Genomic DNA, 18383 nt, shown 5'->3' with positions numbered 1-18383 from the left:
TCTTTACAGAAAGACCAATGCTTACCCCTAGTCCATCTTGACCTGGCATATTGGAAAATCGATGCAAAGAAAAGCAAAATCTTTGGGAAAAGACTGCTTCTAAATGTGGAGACGGTGAGAACATTAGGTGTTACGTATATCCATCCCACCAGTCATTCTGTTGACACGTCACTGCAACTAAAGGTGTCTATATTCTAGCTTATTCTATAGAAATTGTACAATTGATTTCAGATGTCAAACAACTTGGTCATCAATAATTACATTTGTGGCAGGCTCTCGCTTGAGCCTCAAGTGTCCCGACAGGTCGGGGTACATTTGAATAGAGGCAAAAAATCGATAACGGCTTTGGTGGGATGGAATATGCCACACAGAAAATTATGAAAAATGATATAAGTATTGAACTAATATCGAAAGACGCTATTACTTAATGTTAGCTATATATGAAAATAATAAATCATTATGTCAATGACTGAAATTTGAATAGATCTATACAATATCTTCAACTTGGGACGTCAGAATCGATTCCGATTGAAATGCGCCACTGTCTTGCACAGCTGTTTCAGTACTCTATGGAAGCAGTTGCGACAATTTGATTGAAACTTTACGAGGGTCTTATTTGAAATATTTTTATGGGTTTATATCCATGAGTAAATATATTGTTTTCCCCGTGTATCAGGTCATCTCCCATAATCAAAAATCTATATCAACCAAACATGTTAAACCGCCAAAAGCAGTAATATGTTACTTCACCAAAGTTTGAATAATCACTATCGGCTGTGTTAAAATTTTTAAGTGAGGGTATTTTTTTTTTTTGTATCTTCAAGAACAACCCATTCGTGCTCAAGTCAATATGATATAAAATTCGTTATTTACAATGGTCACTTTGTTAGCGGTCCATTATTTACTAAATGGCCATAACTGGACACGACCTGTCACCGTGGAATGTCCAGTGTTTACTAAACTGACTGACGGCCGCCGTTCCTTTGTCATTTTATGTTAATCTGGATATATCCCAAACAAAGTAACTTTATCTTAACCATGAATAATGATTTTTTCGTAACAACTTAAGAATGCACGGGGGGAGCAGAAGAGTTCGAGTGTTGTCTGCAACTTCAGATTTTGCCCGGTGGATAGATCTATAGGGATGTCGTTGACATATTTACAACGTGTCTGTATATCGTTTAAAGTGTGTATAGTTGTATTCGAACTTGATGAAATAAGTAAAAATCGTAGAGGGGATTATGATACCCCCTGCAAAAATATGAAGGGGATTTTGTAACACCGTGTTATTTTTTAGTGAAGGGGATTTTGATCAAGGGGATTTCGATTGTCTCCCATAGGATAGTGCATAAAACAGAACCCGTCTCAATTCCAGAAACCGGTCCCTGGTTCTTATGCATTCCCCCAGTCGATTATTACACGATGGAGTTGAGCAACCAACGACAGCCTCAAAATGCGTGAGAAATTGGTTTAAACTTTGGACTTAACTCACATGCATGTCCCTTCCCAAAGAGACTCAACTTTGGCCTGAAAGAAGTAAGACTTGCACAATAAAGATCAGTAATTCAATGATGGTGGTCCTAAGTGAAGTACGATGAAAAGTTAAGTTTATTTTAATTTATAATGTAATGTCGCTGCAAAAGCCTGCGTGATGATAGCCCATAACGCATTCATTAGTTCTCAAATTCCCAAGTCATGGTGAAAATTGAGAGCGGTGTCCGTGGACCGGAGACGTTTGAAAGGGAAGGGAACGTTAATGAATTAATTTGGTCATTCGATACATTGATCTTTGGACTGTATAGTTCATGAAATGATTAGCGGTGATCGGTAGAAGATGAAAGAAGTTCAATAATGAAGTGATTCTTGTATTTGGCCACCTGTAAAGTTTATAACGGGACCATTGCATGAGACACGCACGCGCGCGATCAACATGGTGTCAGATACCAATTTTTGTGTATCAGAAACCATGACATATGGTAGAAAACTGAGAACAAAGTGAAAAATAGGCCTTCTGTTCGGACTTGGCCTCTTTCTTAATAAACAGAAATATTTCAGTCGCGAACACTCATGATTACGAAGGAGCTAATAGAAGCTGAAAGAAAAACATTCGCAAAATTTTGCTACATCACAAAGGCTGTTGATGCTACACGACACTGAACTCCCACAAAGTCAATTTTTCTCATTTTTTTTCTGACAGGAAAGTTTTGCCTCGTCATCAGACTGTACGTTTTCACCTTGAAGTTGACAAGGCGTATATATTTCAGTATCACTGTTCAACCGGGTCCATTTAGGTCAACTGTCAGGCTCCGAAACCGCACGTTCCTGGTACCAAAACAACCCTAACCGCAAGTATGACGTGTTCCGGGTATCAAACTTCACACTCGCTAACCCTGATTACCTTGATTAAGTTAATGGCAGCATCAAGTGAAAATGCGTACATCTCTGTTACAAAATACACTAGAGATGGAAAGTGTGCAACTGAGAGATTTTGTTTGTTTGATTTTTAGTTATGAAAAGACAGTCAATTAACCTAACAAGTGTTCCTGAATTCTTTACCAGCGCCGACATGTTCTCCGCATGTAGGCGAAAATTTCCTATTATAAACAAGAATCAATGATGGACGATGAATGCCTTCGCGACAATCATTCGCCTCTCCCAGAGATTGAAATCGCTTCATTTTGGTACAGAGCATTCCGCTCTACCGAACTCTAGTATTTAGTAATTATACAGAAACACCCATGTAACTTTACTTATGTGTGTTACCTCCCCCCCCCCCCCCCCCCCCCCCACCTCCCCACCCCCGTTCCTTTGTTGGGCTTTTTGTGGAGAGAGGGGTGCATGGGTCACAGATACCAGCTTCGCTAATAATCGGCCAACGGGTATCATATTGTTATTTTATTTGACTTACTGACATCGTGAAGCAATTAATGTCATTTACAAGGCTATTAAAGATTTTCGTTGGTTAACGTTTGCCATTAAAAGGTTAAGATTTTAACTTAGATATAATATGTCATTAGTTTAATCTGAGAAATTAATCTTGCTAACATCGCCTTAAGTGTCACACACGTTTGAAAAGTCATTACCATTTTCAAGGTTTATGGGATAAATCTATCATTTAAGACAAAATTATCGCCCAAAAAGAGATAAGTCTTCTTAGCACGAGTTTCGCGTGGATGGTCTGCTGTATGAAGATGACCGCGATTATCATAAAGGACTTATATTACAAAATAATGTACATGTATATATGACTTGTCCACACCCTTTTGTATTCTTTCCGTTCTTGTCATTTTCTCACATCTCATATCGCCCCCACAATCTATAGGTCTCTCTCGAAGTTTATATTGTGAATGAAAATAGTATTCGATGTTATAATGTCCTGTGCCTTTCACGTTTTTGGCTTTTGCCAAAAAAGGAGGAAAAAACGTGAAACAGACATTCACGTAATAGCTGGTGATCAAAAATATCCCTCAAAATTTTGTACAATATCCACGTTATGATTTACATGTTACACTATTTTTTCCTAACTTTCTCCTTAATGTTAAGACAAACACTCACGTATCTACATTTTTGCAGTCTCATACCCGTTAATGTCAACATAAGGTCTATGAGTGTAAATTCGACAGATCAAGTATCCTTAGGAATTCGCGGAGGTCAAGTACTCGCTAAAAAGTTGAAAACCCCTGTAACAATTACAGTCTGTTTTAATCCATTTTGTTTTGATGATGAAGCAATTCTGTGGTGAATAAATAAAATCAAATCATCAGCACTTACCTCCAAAAAATGTTTAATAAATCATTTAATCGCTGCTCAACACAGGAATAAACAAAATACATAAAATTTGAATAATTACTCCAAAATTAATACACAATGTTGAGCTGTCAATGACATGTCATAACTGAAAGAATTTAATTGTTTGAGTAACCCAGAGTGCTCAATATTTATAACATAATTAGAAATAAACATTTTGACAGGACTGGTGTCTTTAACGCTGTGATCCGCCCGGTGTTTCAAACAACGTTGTTTTCACGGTGACGTGTGACAAATACACAGCTATGAAAATGATGTAACATAACGTTGTTTATATGGCACATTGTCCCTTAAACCAGGGAAAGATATTTGTGCCGAATTAAAATTTTGTCTACTGTTTTCGACTAATTGTCAAGTATACTAATATCGATCACGGTATAATCGTACAAAATCGTTATAAACATAGTTTCAAAGTGCTCGATCGCATTTTGCAACAAGATATAGAGGGTATGTAAGGCTGAAATAGGGAATAACATATGCAATGTTTTCATGAGTGGCATGACCACGAGTGAAAATGTAAGATATGATGTTCATAAGTGAAAGATGTTTTTTTTTTTCAAATTAAAGATAATTGTAAATAATAAACATTGGTTAATTAGCTTTAAAAAAATCAAAAAAAAAAAAAAAAAAAATTTGTTCAAAACGTGTATATTGCTGAAATGACAGGGTTTTTTTTTTAAGAACAATCGGAAAGTTTTTGCCATATTTAGGTAACATAGGAATGTTTTAGTAGTGAGCACAGTCAAAAACCTAATATATATATTGACCATAGGTCCAGCTTCTTTCACAGAATTCATGGTCATATTTTTTAATGTGGTCGGCAGCTGTGTTCATATTGAAAATTCAGATTTGCTTAAAAAGTCGGTTAAAAGCTGAAGTTTTCCCATACCCATAATGTTAAAGGTTTTGTTGTTTTTTTTCTACGTTCACGTCAGATATTTTCTTCAAAAAATAATAAATTGTAAAATATTGCATGCACTTTGATAAAACTATACTTTTTAATAAAACGGCAAAAGAACTTGAAACTAACTCCATTTAGAGATTTTTAGTTTATAGACCATATGTAGACAGTAGTGAACTTTCTCATGTTAGTCATGTTTTGACAGTTTTATACCAGAGAAAACTATCTATCTGATATTTGTCACTGTGAAAATACCAGATATATTTCACTCTAATATTTCGGTAATTCACAGAATATCATGAAATACTAGTATTATAAACACATCCTTGTGATTATTTATTAAGGGTATACTGCTAGCCGTGACGTCTGAGGAGTGATTCAACCTCGCTCTGCTGAACCTTTTATCCACTTAACTTCCTTTCAACGGAAGCAGCCTAAAAATTCTTCATCCACTGATCATCATGCTACAGAAGCAACATTCATCCTCATTTCCATCTGTTGTATTTTTAATCTTATTGAAAGAGTTATAAATCGACCGCGACTAGTGTAACCACAGGTGCTAGTAACTAAATCCTTTTTAATGTCCTATAGTCCTGTATATGTATATACGTAGTACTAAGTATATACATACATAGGACTATAGAACATTAAAAAGGATTTAGTTACTGGCACCTGTGTACTACGTATATACATATATAGGACTATAGAACATTAAAAAAGATTTAGTTACTGGCACCTGTGTACTACGTATATACATATACAGGACTATAGAACATTTAAAATGGATTTAGTTACTAGCATCTGTGTCTATAACCAAAATGTTAAAAGATTTAAGATTGTTCAAGACAGTTGGAAACAGACTGATGATCATAAACATTTAAACAAATTTCATCTCTTTTAATGTCTTTATAGCGACGTTCAGTCCGATATTACTCCCAATATTACCCTTTTGTTTGGTTAAAACGTGAAATTGATCATGAAAAGGGCGCTATATAACTCTGGTATAATAATAATAATAATAATAATAATAATAAGAAACCTTTAAATGCATTTACTTATTCAAACAGACATCCTTATTATTCAGGTACGACTGTATAGACTTACAAAGTCTGTTGAGATCAAATAATCTGTAATAACGTTAATTTCTTTCTTCATACTTACACTGATATTTTCTCTCCAGGCTCATCTCAACAATCGTGAGTGTCAGGGATAAGAGATATTGTAAATTTTTCAAGAAAGTGCTACTCAAGAGGATTTTATGGTAGAGGTATTTTTGTTTTGAATTACTCTTTACGACTGATGTCAGTCTAGTACGACTAATTGCGCTAGGCGTTAGAGTAGTCAGTCAAAGATAATAAATGAGCAAATTATTGCGACAGATTTTTTTTTTTCAAAATTCAAGTCATATAGAAATACAGCAGAGTGGCGCAGTGGAAGGGTGCTGGGCCCATTACCCAGGAAAATCTCGCTCTGCCAGATGTTTATTATCATTCCCTTTTAAGTATATAGGCAGTGTTTTCTTCAAACACACGTAACTAAGCTATACAAAACATCTATCGTCGTTTCCGTGTGTCCGACTTATAATACTAAAATTTATCATACTTAAATTCGATTGGTGTAATTTGTCTAAAAGTTCCGAACCTGTTGAAGCCAGTCATCAATTAATAACTTAAATGAACCGTTGAGTGAAGAGCCAATTCGCAACTGACCGAAATAGTCAATCATTTTGTAAATTATTCAATCACACAACCAAATGATCACGTGTCTAATGATGCTGCTTAAAAAGAAATCTTAACATTATACAATGATGACAATTTTACTGTCACCAGTGAAGTAGTCCGATATTACTCCCGATATTACCCTTTTGTTTGGTAAAACCTTTCAAGCATTTACTTATTCAGCCAGGCATCCTTTTCATAATTCAGGTACGACTGATGTTATATTTTCAGGACGTGAATGAAAGAACAGCCAGTTTTGCACTGACATGAAGAAAGTCATTCGCGTGTAAAACTCAACAAAATGATCACATATCTAATGATGCTGCTTAAAAGGAAATTTTAACATTATACAATGAACGAATTACTGCATCAGACTTTTTTTCAAAATTGAAGTCAGTTGGTTTTCAAGCAATAGTGATACAGCAGAGTGGCACAATGGAAGCGTACGTGCTGGGCCCATAACCCAGATGTCTGAGGATCGAAACCTCACTCTGCTAGATGTTTTCTAGTATCGTCTCATTTTAAGTAATATAGCCAGTGTTTTCTTCAAACACACGTTATTAAGCTGCACAAAGCATTTTGTCTTCGTTTCCGTGTGTCCGACTTAAGGTATTAGATCACTAATAGTAATGTTTACAAAATGGCCTTTGCTTGGTATATTCTGAAAGGTAACCGTGTTTTGCACTATTTTGCAATTTTTAAACAACTTTTACCGTGCCGTTTTTTATAAATTTTGTATAACTTATGGAATCTCCTCAAGCTCAAGTAGAGACAAGTTTCAAAGTGATAGCCACTATCCAAAACGTTTGCAGAGAACTCATTTTATCATTAATTTTAATAAAAGAAACATCAAACTATTGGTAAACAATTATAAAACACAAAATAAAAATGTCAATATCATTTTTTCTATGGTGCCTCAAGTAAACAGATTTAATGGGACAGAATTCACACTTCAACATTGAAAAAATAAGGTCGAATGCCGTGTTTCAGTTTTGAATTTTGCTTACTCCATTTGAAAATAACCTTAGGGCAGACGTAAAACCTACCTAAATTTCTTCCACAATATATAAACTAAGAGTGAAAGCAAAATAGAGAACTTTCACCGCGTTTAACTCAATATTTTTAAAGATGTGTAACCCTACCCCTTCTGTTTTAGTAGTAAATTCACTTTGAACACCAAGAAATCGCTTATAAGATTAATCTTTTTCCATTTTTGTACAAGAAATCAATAATAAGTCTTGAAAGAAGTAAAAACTTACTCGAAAAAAGGAAAATAAGGGGGGAAAAAATTGGTCCCAGTAGGGCTTGAACCTACGCCCCCCTAAGAATTGCAGTAAAAGTAGGTTTATTGTAGGAATTGAATACTCTTCAAAAAGGAGGTTCTCTATTAGTGACCTAATACCTTAAAATACTAGTGGAAATTATTATACTTTAAATTCGATGTAAATTCGGTGTAATTTGTCCGAAAGTTCTGAATCTGTTGAAGCAAGTCATCAATTAATAGCTTAAATCAACAGTGAAGAGTCAATTCGCCACTGACCGAAATAGTCAATAGTTTTATAAAGTATTCAATCACACAACTAAATGGTCACATGTCTTGATGCTGCTTAGCGAAATCTTAACATTATACAATGATGATAATTTTACTGTCACCAGTAAAGAACATAAGTGCATCGAACCTGAATGTCTTTAGGGACGTTCAGTTTGATATTACTCGCAATATTACCTTTTTGTTTGGTAAAACCTTTCAAAGCATTTACTTATTCAGCCAGGTATCCTTTTCATTATTCAGGTATGACTGATTGTCAGGACGTGAATGAAAGAACGACTAATCTCGCCAGACTTATACATATATAACCGTTCGAGTTGTCAGCCCAAGATAATGAATGAGCGAATTATTGCATCAGACATTTTTTTTCAAAATTAAAGTCAGTAGGTTTTCCATATAAAGTAATACAGCAGAGTGGCGCAGTGGAAGCGTGCTGGGCCCATAACCCAGAGGTCCGAGGATCGAAACCTCGCTCTGCTAGATATTTTTCTATTTTCGAAGGATTATATATAGCCAGCGTTTTCTTCAAACACAAGTAATCAAGTTACACAAAACACTGATCGTCGTTTCCATATGTGTGAAGTAGTTATACTTTATATTCGATTAGTGTAGTTTGTCCAAAAAGTCTGAACCTGTTTAAGCAATTTGAAACAAAAGGTCATCAATTAATAACTTAAATTAACAGTGAACAGCCCAGTTTTGCACTGAAATGAAGAAATTTAAGTCATTCGCATGTAAAACTCAACAAAATAAGATCACAGGTCTAATGATGCTGCTTAAAAGGAAATTTTAACATTATACAATGAATGAATTACTGCATCAGACTTTTTTTTCAAAATTGAAGTCAGTTGGTTTTCAAGCAATAGTGATACAGCAGAGCGGCACAGTGGAAGCGTACGTGCTGGGCCCATAACCCAGATGTCCGAGGATCGAAACTTCGCTCTGCTAGATGTTTTTCTAGTATCGTCTCATTTTAAGTAATACAGCCAGTGTTTTCTTCAAACACACGTTATAAAGCTGCACAAAGCATTTGTCCTCGTTTCCGTGTGTCCGACTTATAACACTAGTGAAAATTATTATACTTTAAATTCGATGTAAATTCGGTGTAATTTGTCCGAAAGTTCTGAACCTGTTGAAGCCAGTCATCAATTATTAGCTGAAATCAACAGTGAAGAGTCAATTCGCCACTGACCGAAATAGTCAATCATTTTATAAAGTATTCAATCACACAACTAAATGGTCACGTGTCTAATGATGCTGATTGAATGAAAGAACGACTAATCGCGCTAGACTTATACATATATAACCATTCGAGTTGTCAGCCCAAGATAATGAATGAGCGGATTATTGCATCAGATTTTTTTTTCAAAATTAAACTCAGTATGTTCTCCATTTAAAGGAATACAGCAGAGTGGCGCAGTGGAAGCGTGCTGGGCCCATAACCCAGAGGTCCGAGGATCGAAACCTCGCTCTGCTAGATACTTTTCTATTTTCGAAGGATACAGCCAGCATTTTCTTCAAACACATGTAATAAAGTTACCCAAAACATTTATCATCGTTTCCATATACCGGACTGAAAATTGTTATACTTTATATTCGATTTGTTAGTTTGTCCAGAAGTTCTGAACCTGTTTAAGCCAATTTGAAACAAAATGTCATCAATTAATAACTTAAATCAACAGTGAAGAGCCAGTTTTGCACTGACAGAAATATAAAGTCATGCCCATGTAAAACTCATTTTGTAAAGTATTCAATCACACAGCAAAATGAGATCACAAGTCTAATGATGCTGCTTAAAAGGAAATCAAAGTTTAACATTATACAATGAACCAATTACTGCATCAGATTTTTTCCAAAATTGAAGTCAGCTGGTTTTCAGGCAATAGTGGTACAGCAGAGTGGCGCAGTGGAAGCGTGCTGGGCCCATAACCCAGAGGTCCGAGGATCGAAACCTCGCTCTGCTAAATGTTTTTCTATTATCATCCCATTTTAAGTAGTATAACCAAACACACGTTACCAAGCTACACAAAGCATTTGTCGTTATTTCCGTGTGTCCGATATATAATACTTGTGGAAATTATTATACTTTAAATAAAGTGTTCAATCACACAGCTAAATGATCACATGTCTAATGATGCTGCTTAAAAGGAAATCTTTACAATGATGACAATTTTACTGTCACCAGTTAAGCACATAAGCTGGCATCGAACCTGAATGTCTTTAGTATCATTCAGTCCGATATTACTCGCAATATTACCTTTTTGTTAGGTAAAACCTTTCAAAGCATTTACTTATTCAGCCAGGCATCCTTTTCATTATTCAGGTATGACTGATTGTCAGGACGTGAATGAAAGAACGACTAATCGTGCTAGACTTGTACATATATAACCGTTCGAATTGTCAGCCCAAGATAATGAATGAGCGAATTATTGCATCAGACATTTTTTTTTTCAAAATTAAACTCAGTAGGTTTTCCATATAAAGTAATACAGCAGAGTGGCGCAGTGGAAGCGTGCTGGGCCCATAACCCAGAGGTCCGAGGATCGAAACCTCGCTCTGCTAGATATTTTTCTATTTTCGAAGGATATATATAGCCAGCGTTTTCTTCAAACACAAGTAATCAAGTTACACAAAACATTGATCGTCGTTTCCATATGTGTAAAATAGTTATACTTTATATTCGATTAGTGTAATTTGTCCAAAAAGTCTGAACCTGTTTCAGCCAATTTGAAACAAAAGGTCATCAATTAATAACTTAAATTAACAGTGAACAGCCAGTTTTGCACTGAAATGAAGAAATTTAAGTCACTCGCATGTAAAACTCAACAAAATAAGATCACATGTTTAATGATGCTGCTTAAAAGGAAATTTTAACATTATACAATGAATGATTTACTGCATCAGACTTTTTTTCAAAACTGAAGTCAGTTGGTTTTCAAGCAATAGTGATACAGCAGAGTGGCACAGTGGAAGCGTACGTGCTGGGCCCATAACCCAGATGTCCGAGGATCGAAATCTCGCTCTGCTAGATGTTTTTCTAGTATCGTCTCATTTTAAGTAATATAGCCAGTGTTTTATTCAAACACACGTTATTAAGCTGCACAAAGCATTTGTCCTCGTTTCCGTGTGTCCGACTTATAACACTAGTGAAAATTATTATACTTTGCTTTAAATTCGATGTAAATTCGGTGTAATTTGTCCAAAAGTTCTGAATCTGTTGAAGCCAGTCATCAATTATTAGCTGAAATCAACAGTGAAGAGTCAATTCGCCACTGACCGAAATAGTCAATCATTTTATAAAGTATTCAATCACAAAACTAAATGGTCACATGTCTAATGATGATGATTGAATGAAAGAACGACTAATCGCGCTAGACTTATACATATATAACCATTCGAGTTGTCAGCCCAAGATAATGAATGAGCGGATTATTGCATCAGATTTTTTTTTCAAAATTAAACTCAGTATGTTCTCCATTTAAAGGAATACAGCAGAGTGGCGCAGTGGAAGCGTGCTGGGCCCATAACCCAGAGGTCCGAGGATCGAAACCTCGCTCTGCTAGATACTTTTCTATTTTCGAAGGATACAGCCAGCATTTTCTTCAAACACATGTAATAAAGTTACCCAAAACATTTATCATCGTTTCCATATACCGGACTTAGAATACTAGTGAAAATTGTTATACTTTATATTCGATCTGTTAGTTTGTCCAGAAGTTCTGAACCTGTTTAAGCCAATTTGAAACAAAATGTCATCAATTAATAACTTAAATCAACAGTGAAGAGCCAGTTTTGCACTGACAGAAATATAAAGTCATGCCCATGTAAAACTCATTTTGTAAAGTATTCAATCACACAGCAAAATGAGATCACAAGTCTAATGATGCTGCTTAAAAGGAAATTTTAACATTATACAATGAACCAATTACTGCATCAGATTTTTTCCAAAATTGAAGTCAGCTGGTTTTCAGGCAATAGTGGTACAGCAGAGTGGCGCAGTGGAAGCGTGCTGGGCCCATAACCCAGAGGTCCGAGGATCGAAACCTCGCTCTGCTAAATGTTTTTCTATTATCATCCCATTTTAAGTAGTATAACCAAACACACGTTACCAAGCTACACAAAGCATTTGTCGTTATTTCCATGTGTCCGACATATAATACTTGTGGAAATTATTATACTTTAAATAAAGTGTTCAATCACACAGCTAAATGATCACATGTCTAATGATGCTGCTTTAAAGGAAATCTTTACAATGATGACAATTTTACTGTCACCAGTTAAGCACATAAGCTGGCATCGAACCTGAATGTCTTTAGTATCATTCAGTCCGATATTACTCGCAATATTACCTTTTTGTTAGGTAAAACCTTTCAAAGCATTTACTTATTCAGCCAGGCATCCTTTTCATTATTCTGGTATGACTGATTGTCAGGACGTGAATGAAAGAACGACTAATCGTGCTAGACTTGTACATATATAACCGTTCGAGTTGTCAGCCCAAGATAATGAATGAGCGAATTATTGCATCAGACATTTTTTTTTTCAAAATTAAACTCAGGTTTCCATTTAAAGTAATACAGCAGAGTGGCGCAGTGGAAGCGTGCTGGGCCCATAACCCAGAGGTCCGAGGATCGAAACCTCGCTCTGCTAGATATTTTTCTATTTTCGAAGGATATATATAGCCAGGTTTTCTTCAAACACAAGTAATCAAGTTACACAAAACACTGATCGTCGTTTCCATATGTGTGAAATAGTTATACTTTATATTCGATTAGTGTAATTTGTCCAAAAAGTCTGAACCTGTTTCAGCCAATTTGAAACAAAAGGTCATCAATTAATAACTTAGATTAACAGTGAACAGCCAGTTTTGCACTGAAATGAAGAAATTTAAGTCACTCGCATGTAAAACTCAACAAAATAAGATCACATGTCTAATGATGCTGCTTAAAAGGAAATTTTAACATTATACAATGAATGATTTACTGCATCAGACTTTTTTTCAAAATTGAAGTCAGTTGGTTTTCAAGCAATAGTGATACAGCAGAGTGGCACAGTGGAAGCGTACGTGCTGGGCCCATAACCCAGATGTCCGAGGATCGAAACCTCGCTCTGCTAGATGTTTTTCTAGTATCGTCTCATTTTAAGTAATATAGCCAGTGTTTTCTTCAAACACACGTTATTAAGCTGCACAAAGCATTTGTCCTCGTTTCCGTGTGTCCGACTTATAACACTAGTGAAAATTATTATACTTTGCTTTAAATTCGATGTAAATTCGGTGTAATTTGTCCGAAAGTTCTGAATCTGTTGAAGCCAGTCATCAATTATTAGCTGAAATCAACAGTGAAGAGTCAATTCGCCACTGACCGAAATAGTCAATCATTTTATAAAGTATTCAATCACAAAACTAAATGGTCACATGTCTAATGATGATGATTGAATGAAAGAACGACTAATCGCGCTAGACTTATACATATATAACCATTCGAGTTGTCAGCCCAAGATAATGAATGAGCGGATTATTGCATCAGATTTTTTTTTCAAAATTAAACTCAGTATGTTCTCCATTTAAAGGAATACAGCAGAGTGGCGCAGTGGAAGCGTGCTGGGCCCATAACCCAGAGGTCCGAGGATCGAAACCTCGCTCTGATAGATACTTTTCTATTTTCGAAGGATACAGCCAGCATTTTCTTCAAACACATGTAATAAAGTTACCCAAAACATTTATCATCGTTTCCATATACCGGACTTAGAATACTAGTGAAAATTGTTATACTTTATATTCGATCTGTTAGTTTGTCCAGAAGTTCTGAACCTGTTTAAGCCAATTTGAAACAAAATGTCATCAATTAATAACTTAAATCAACAGTGAAGAGCCAGTTTTGCACTGACAGAAATATAAAGTCATGCCCATGTAAAACTCATTTTGTAAAGTATTCAATCACACAGCAAAATGAGATCACAAGTCTAATGATGCTGCTTAAAAGGAAATTTTAACATTATACAATGAACCAATTACTGCATCAGATTTTTTCCAAAATTGAAGTCAGCTGGTTTTCAGGCAATAGTGGTACAGCAGAGTGGCGCAGTGGAAGCGTGCTGGGCCCATAACCCAGAGGTCCGAGGATCGAAACCTCGCTCTGCTAAATGTTTTTCTATTATCATCCCATTTTAAGTAGTATAACCAAACACACGTTACCAAGCTACACAAAGCATTTGTCGTTATTTCCATGTGTCCGACATATAATACTTGTGGAAATTATTATACTTTAAATAAAGTGTTCAATCACACAGCTAAATGATCACATGTCTAATGATGCTGCTTTAAAGGAAATCTTTACAATGATGACAATTTTACTGTCACCAGTTAAGCACATAAGCTGGCATCGAACCTGAATGTCTTTAGTATCATTCAGTCCGATATTACTCGCAATATTACCTTTTTGTTAGGTAAAACCTTTCAAAGCATTTACTTATTCAGCCAGGCATCCTTTTCATTATTCTGGTATGACTGATTGTCAGGACGTGAATGAAAGAACGACTAATCGTGCTAGACTTGTACATATATAACCGTTCGAGTTGTCAGCCCAAGATAATGAATGAGCGAATTATTGCATCAGACATTTTTTTTTTCAAAATTAAACTCAGGTTTTCCATTTAAAGTAATACAGCAGAGTGGCGCAGTGGAAGCGTGCTGGGCCCATAACCCAGAGGTCCGAGGATCGAAACCTCGCTCTGCTAGATATTTTTCTATTTTCGAAGGATATATATAGCCAGGTTTTCTTCAAACACAAGTAATCAAGTTACACAAAACACTGATCGTCGTTTCCATATGTGTGAAATAGTTATACTTTATATTCGATTAATGTATTTGTCCAAAAAGTCTGAACCTGTTTCAGCCAATTTGAAACAAAAGGTCATCAATTAATAACTTAAATTAACAGTGAACAGCCAGTTTTGCACTGAAATGAAGAAATTTAAGTCACTCGCATGTAAAACTCAACAAAATAAGATCACATGTCTAATGATGCTGCTTAAAAGGAAATTTTAACATTATACAATGAATGATTTACTGCATCAGACTTTTTTTCAAAATTGAAGTCAGTTGGTTTTCAAGCAATAGTGATACAGCAGAGTGGCACAGTGGAAGCGTACGTGCTGGGCCCATAACCCAGATGTCCGAGGATCGAAACCTCGCTCTGCTAGATGTTTTTCTAGTATCGTCTCATTTTAAGTAATATAGCCAGTGTTTTCTTCAAACACACGTTATTAAGCTGCACAAAGCATTTGTCCTCGTTTCCGTGTGTCCGACTTATAACACTAGTGAAAATTATTATAATTTGCTTTAAATTCGATGTAAATTCGGTGTAATTTGTCCGAAAGTTCTGAATCTGTTGAAGCCAGTCATCAATTATTAGCTGAAATCAACAGTGAAGAGTCAATTCGCCACTGACCGAAATAGTCAATCATTTTATAAAGTATTCAATCACACAACTAAATGGTCACATGTCTAATGATGCTGACTGAATGAAAGAACGACTAATCGCGCTAGACTTATACATATATAACCATTCGAGTTGTCAGCCCAAGATAATGAATGAGCGGATTATTGCATCAGATATTTTTTTTCAAAATTAAACTCAGTATGTTCTCCATTTAAAGGAATACAGCAGAGTGGCGCAGTGGAAGCGTGCTGGGCCCATAACCCAGAGGTCCGAGGATCGAAACCTCGCTCTGCTAGATATTTTTCTATTTTCGAAGGATATATATATAGCCAGCGTTTTCTTCAAACACAAGTAATCAAGTTACACAAAACATTGATCGTCGTTTCCGTATGTCTCACTTAAAATACTAGTGAAAATTATTATACTTTAAATTTGATTGTTGTAATCTGTCCAATAGTTCTGAACTTGTTGAGGCAAGTCAACCGTTAATAACTTAATTCAACGGTGAAGAGGCAATTTTGCACTGACCGAAATAAAATCACAGTAAAAATCAGTTTGTAAAGTATTAAATCACACAGCAAAATGATCACACGTCTTGTGATGCTGCTTAAAAGGAAATTTTAACATTAAACAATGAATGGATTACTGCATCAGACTTTTTTTCAAAACTGAAGTCAGTTGGTTTTCAAACTACAGTAATACAGCAGAGTGGCGCAGTGGAAGCGTGCTGGGCCCATAACCCAGAGGTCCGAGGGTCGAAACCTCGCTCTGCTAGATTTTTTTTCTATTACCGTCTCCTTTAAGGATATAAGCCAGTGTTTTCTTCAAAAACAGCTTATCAATCTACGTCATTTCAATACGTCCGACTTATAATACTGGTGAACACTGTTACACTTGGAGTGTAATTTGTCCAAAAACCGTGAATCCGTTCAAGCCAATTTGAAACAAATGGTCATCAACCAATAACCTAAATTTAAAGTAAAGAGCCAATATTTCATTGACATAATACACTCATTCACATGTAAAAGTCATTTTAGTCATACAGCAAAATGATCACTATTACCAACTAATGATGCTGCTCTGAATGTTATTCAAACAATAAACGATCATAATGGTTCTGCTATCAGCCATGAACGACATGCAAGGTGTTTTTTACAGACACGAACAAAGTCAAATAAATAACACAACAGACACATAATGACCTTATATTGCAGTTTCACAGCTTGTGAAATTATTTTACAATCGGCAATGCTGTTCCGTTTAAAAATCACACCGTTTATTTACATGCTTTATTTAAATTACTTATTTCATCTTTCTTCAAATGTAACACAAACAGATAGACATGACCTTGATACAAGGACGGTACCAAGGTCAACTGATAATGGGCCTGGTAACAAAACGAAGTCAAAATTAAATTCTGTCTCACATTATGTTTTCAGTCCATAAAATCAGTTCTAAGTGAGAATGAAATATAAAAAGCAGAAAAGTGTTATAAAATACCTTGAGATTTTAAATAAACCTGATTGTGTGTGACAAAATATTTTTTCACTCTCAGCCATTCAATTTTTAACCATTCTTACTGACAAGAGTAAACTTCTCACTTAATTTAGCATTTTCATTCAAGTCATGAAAATATAAATATTCATAGATATTTAAACTTCCCCATGTATATCCATTGAATTTGTTTCATTACACACGACTGAGAAGTCTACGGTTTGATGAAATATTATTACCTCAAAAGAAGTGGTTTGTAAAAACAGTTCATTTTTTCATTTATTGCTAGTTATGGTAAAAAATCACTTTTTAGTTATGGTAAAAATCCACTTTTTGAACTAAGTCTTTGAAACTATCAACTTTGATAACTTTTACATGAATAAATTTTACTCAGACAACATTATACAACTGAATCTTTCCTTTTACTAATGAGCTGAATTTCTTTGTTGAAGTTAAAACATCAATAACTGCAGGTGTTTTAAAAGAACACAATATTTTAGCCAAACAGCATTTACTGCAAAACAACAGGCAGGAATATCGTGACACCTGACCTGGTATCTTTAGATCCAGATGGTACAGACCAAGTGACTGTTTGGTGTATAGTTCTGACAAGCTATCTAGCTATTATATCCATTGCTCAATGAAAACTGCAGACAATTAAATGCTAGAGTATAAATCTTTATTAAAACCTTGCCAAATTTTTACTGGGTCAGCTTAAATGAAAGCATCAGAAGATTTAATTATCAATTTTACCTTAATGAACTGTGAATCCCTTATATCATATTTTCCAAACTTCTAAAGACATAGTAAGAGTAAATAAAGCGCAATCTGAAGCATATACATGCAAACTGATCCCATTCTGGTACTGCCATGTAAAATTCCAAAGAAAAACTAACAAGAGCTGACAGTTGACAGCGCACTCGGCTATTTGAAGAATTGATGGAAGCATGGGGTCAAAATATTTTTAGACGGACAATGTACCTGTATTTGTGGATTTGGATAACTCTTGCACTATATGGCAATGTGTGACCATGATGGTAAGCAAGTGTTCAAAGTTTCAAAGCCATAATATTATATCAAAACGTTAGAAAAAATATGGAATGGTATGCGAAACTTTACTAATTTCTATGTCAAAACAAGAGCTGTCTCCGTAGGATGACACATGCCCCCGATGGCACTTTGAATGAATAGTTATGGCCGATGTTAGAGTTTAGGACCTTTGACCTATGGAGCTGGGACTTGCGCACGACACAGCGTCTTACTGTGTCACACATTCATGCATAGTTATTTCAAAATCCATGCATGAATGACAAAGATATGGACCGGACACGCCCATCAATGCACTATCATGTAAAATGATCTTTAACGTCTAAGTGTGACCTTGACCTTTGAGCTACGGACCTGGGTCTTGCGCACTGCATGTCGTCTTACTGTGGTACACATTCATGCCAAGTTATTTGAAAATCCATCCA

At 35.5% G+C, this 18383-nt stretch overlaps 12 non-coding genes across 12 annotated transcripts; all 12 read left to right on the top strand.

The window, feature by feature from the left end:
* The first annotated feature begins 8383 nt into the window (after window positions 1–8383).
* Trnam-cau (transfer RNA methionine (anticodon CAU)) lies at window positions 8384–8455 on the top strand. The gene has a single exon. It is a non-coding gene; the product is annotated as a tRNA-Met (tRNA).
* A 925-nt stretch (window positions 8456–9380) lies between these two features.
* Window positions 9381–9452, top strand: Trnam-cau (transfer RNA methionine (anticodon CAU)). The gene has a single exon. It is a non-coding gene; the product is annotated as a tRNA-Met (tRNA).
* A 415-nt stretch (window positions 9453–9867) lies between these two features.
* Trnam-cau (transfer RNA methionine (anticodon CAU)) lies at window positions 9868–9939 on the top strand. Its single transcript has one exon. It is a non-coding gene; the product is annotated as a tRNA-Met (tRNA).
* A 526-nt stretch (window positions 9940–10465) lies between these two features.
* Window positions 10466–10537, top strand: Trnam-cau (transfer RNA methionine (anticodon CAU)). Its single transcript has one exon. It is a non-coding gene; the product is annotated as a tRNA-Met (tRNA).
* A 928-nt stretch (window positions 10538–11465) lies between these two features.
* Trnam-cau (transfer RNA methionine (anticodon CAU)) lies at window positions 11466–11537 on the top strand. Its single transcript has one exon. It is a non-coding gene; the product is annotated as a tRNA-Met (tRNA).
* A 422-nt stretch (window positions 11538–11959) lies between these two features.
* Window positions 11960–12031, top strand: Trnam-cau (transfer RNA methionine (anticodon CAU)). The gene has a single exon. It is a non-coding gene; the product is annotated as a tRNA-Met (tRNA).
* A 522-nt stretch (window positions 12032–12553) lies between these two features.
* Window positions 12554–12625, top strand: Trnam-cau (transfer RNA methionine (anticodon CAU)). Its single transcript has one exon. It is a non-coding gene; the product is annotated as a tRNA-Met (tRNA).
* A 927-nt stretch (window positions 12626–13552) lies between these two features.
* Trnam-cau (transfer RNA methionine (anticodon CAU)) lies at window positions 13553–13624 on the top strand. The gene has a single exon. It is a non-coding gene; the product is annotated as a tRNA-Met (tRNA).
* A 422-nt stretch (window positions 13625–14046) lies between these two features.
* Window positions 14047–14118, top strand: Trnam-cau (transfer RNA methionine (anticodon CAU)). Its single transcript has one exon. It is a non-coding gene; the product is annotated as a tRNA-Met (tRNA).
* A 523-nt stretch (window positions 14119–14641) lies between these two features.
* On the top strand, window positions 14642–14713 carry Trnam-cau (transfer RNA methionine (anticodon CAU)). The gene has a single exon. It is a non-coding gene; the product is annotated as a tRNA-Met (tRNA).
* Window positions 14714–15640: 927 nt separating this feature from the next.
* On the top strand, window positions 15641–15712 carry Trnam-cau (transfer RNA methionine (anticodon CAU)). Its single transcript has one exon. It is a non-coding gene; the product is annotated as a tRNA-Met (tRNA).
* Window positions 15713–16119: 407 nt separating this feature from the next.
* Window positions 16120–16191, top strand: Trnam-cau (transfer RNA methionine (anticodon CAU)). Its single transcript has one exon. It is a non-coding gene; the product is annotated as a tRNA-Met (tRNA).
* Window positions 16192–18383: the final 2192 nt, after the last annotated feature.

The sequence above is a fragment of the Mercenaria mercenaria genome, chromosome 13, assembly GCF_021730395.1.
Source record: "Mercenaria mercenaria strain notata chromosome 13, MADL_Memer_1, whole genome shotgun sequence".
NCBI lineage: Eukaryota > Metazoa > Mollusca > Bivalvia > Venerida > Veneridae > Mercenaria > Mercenaria mercenaria.
The sequence above is the reverse complement of the archived record's forward strand: the minus strand, read 5'-3'. Positions and strand labels throughout refer to the sequence as shown.